The sequence below is a fragment of the Chrysoperla carnea genome, assembly GCF_905475395.1.
Source record: "Chrysoperla carnea chromosome X unlocalized genomic scaffold, inChrCarn1.1 SUPER_X_unloc_165, whole genome shotgun sequence".
Taxonomy (NCBI): Eukaryota; Metazoa; Arthropoda; class Insecta; order Neuroptera; family Chrysopidae; genus Chrysoperla; species Chrysoperla carnea.
The window spans coordinates 15001-17500 of NW_025408117.1; the positions used below are offsets into that span (position 1 = coordinate 15001).

Sequence of the window (2500 nt, forward strand, 5' to 3'; positions counted from 1 at the left end):
TTGCGCGTCAACTTGTGAACTGCAGGACACATGAACATTGACATTTCGAACGCACATTGCGGTCCTTGGATACTGTTCCCGGACCACATCTGGCTGAGGGTCGTATACATTATATTAATATAATAAAAGATTATTTTACATAAAATTTTTTTTATGAAAAAGAAATTTATCAATAATTAAAAAAGAAAATTTATTTTTTCATATTTAATTAAATTGATAAATAAAATTTTTATAAAAGAAATGTAAAATTATTTATATATGAATGTTTTACGCCAAATATAAGAAAAAAATAAATATAAAATGTTTTTAATAGCATTTAAAATTTATATATTTTTTATTATTTGTCGACATTTTTAAATTAATATATCAATATTATTTTTTATCATTTATATATAATATTATAAAACTTTATGTTAATAATAATATTAATAATAAATGATATTAATAATATATTTTTAAAATATTAAATAAAGAAGAATAAACAAAAATATTATATATTAATATTTTGTTATGGAATATTTTATTTGTAATAAAATTTTCAATATACTCGAAAAAAATTAATATATATAATTATTTATTTTTTATTTTCTTCTCTTTAGATAAATATAAAAATAATATTATATAATAATATTAAAAAAATTTGAGTATGAATAATTAAGAAAATTGTTTACTTATAAAATATAACAAAAACATAATATATAAAAAAAATTTTTGTTTTAATACTTCTAAAAACTTTTACGACCTCAGAGTAGGTGAGATTACCCGCTGAATTTAAGCATATTATTAAGCGGAGGAAAAGAAACTAACTAGGATTCCCTTAGTAGCGGCGAGCGAACAGGGATAAGCCCAGCACTGAACCCCGTGGCTGATAAACAGACACTTGGGGAATGTAGTGTTTAGGAAGATTCAATATAAACCTATTGTTATATAATACATCCAAGTCCATCTTGAATGGGGCCATATACCCATAGAGGGTGCCAGGCCCGTAGTGATTATTATTGATGATAGGTGAATCTTTCCTTAGAGTCGGGTTGCTTGAGAGTGCAGCTCTAAGTGGGTGGTAAACTCCATCTAAGGCTAAATATTACCACGAGACCGATAGCGAACAAGTACCGTGAGGGAAAGTTGAAAAGAACTTTGAAGAGAGAGTTAAAGAGTACGTAAAACCGTTCAGGGGTAAACCTGAGAAACCCGAAAGGTCGAAAGATGAGATTCATTTACTTTTTATCGTTAATCAACCAATTTGTACTAGCATGTGACAAAAATTTTTATTAGGAATTTATTTTTAGTAAAAATATATGCACTGCTGTATATTGTTAATTGTATGATAACGAGGTATGCACTTCTCATCTTGTAGGACGTTGCGACCCATTAAATATTAATCTATAGGCATTGGTGCGTTGATTAATGTACAATATTATTTTTTGATAATATTTTGTGTATGTTAAACGCCTATGTTTCTTGATTAATTGTTTGATGGTATTAATTATAAATTGATATTGAGTCGCGTTATTAACGCGTTCAGATCCACCACGAGTATAAATAGGTTTTTTTATTAAAACATATTATATATACGGATTTTATGCCGTTATATGATACTATTTAACTGTCAGTAGGTGTATGATAATGAACTGGCTCATTTTTTTTTATTAAAAATTTATCTGTCAGCGACGATATAGCTTTGGGTACTTTCAGGACCCGTCTTGAAACACGGACCAAGGAGTCTAGCATGTACGCAAGTCATTGGGAATAAAATATTTTTTCATCGAAATATTTATAAATTTTATGAAACCCAAAGGCACAATGAAAGTAAATATTATTTATATTTTTTTATAAATGATAAAAGGAGGATATATTTATATTATGTATTAAATATCGCACTCCTAGGGCGTCTTATATTATTATAATTTAGTTTTCGGATTATATTATAATAGAGGCGCACCTAGAGCGTACACGCTGGGACCCGAAAGATGGTGAACTATGCCTGGTCAGGATGAAGTCAGGGGAAACCCTGATGGAGGTCCGTAGCGATTCTGACGTGCAAATCGATCGTCGGAACTGGGTATAGGGGCGAAAGACTAATCGAACCATCTAGTAGCTGGTTCCCTCCGAAGTTTCCCTCAGGATAGCTGGCGTTCATTATATAAGAGTCTCATCCGGTAAAGCGAATGATTAGAGGCCTTGGGGCCGAAACGACCTCAACCTATTCTCAAACTTTAAATGGGTGAGATCTCTAGCTTGCTTAAAAACATTATTTATAATGTGAAGCTATGAGAATATATTTTTTATATATGGATCAGAGTGCCAAGTGGGCCACTTTTGGTAAGCAGAACTGGCGCTGTGGGATGAACCAAACGTAGAGTTAAAGCGCCAAAATTGACGCTTATGGGATACCATGAAAGGCGTTGGTTGCTTAAGACAGCAGGACGGTGGCCATGGAAGTCGGAATCCGCTAAGGAGTGTGTAACAACTCACCTGCCGAAGCAACTAGCCCTGAAAA

The 2500-nt window shown here is 31.4% G+C and overlaps 2 non-coding genes across 2 annotated transcripts in view; both read left to right on the plus strand.

Moving 5' to 3' along the window:
• The window catches only part of LOC123303950, a 155-nt gene extending 52 nt beyond the window's left edge, over positions 1 to 103 (plus strand). Inside the window, exon 1 of the ribosomal RNA XR_006536015.1 lies at positions 1 to 103. This exon is cut by the window's left edge and continues 52 nt beyond it. This is a non-coding gene — a ribosomal RNA (5.8S ribosomal RNA).
• Positions 104 to 738: 635 nt separating this feature from the next.
• Positions 739 to 2500, plus strand: part of LOC123303952 — a 4577-nt gene continuing 2815 nt past the window's right edge. Inside the window, exon 1 of the ribosomal RNA XR_006536017.1 lies at positions 739 to 2500. This exon is cut by the window's right edge and continues 2815 nt beyond it. This is a non-coding gene — a ribosomal RNA (large subunit ribosomal RNA).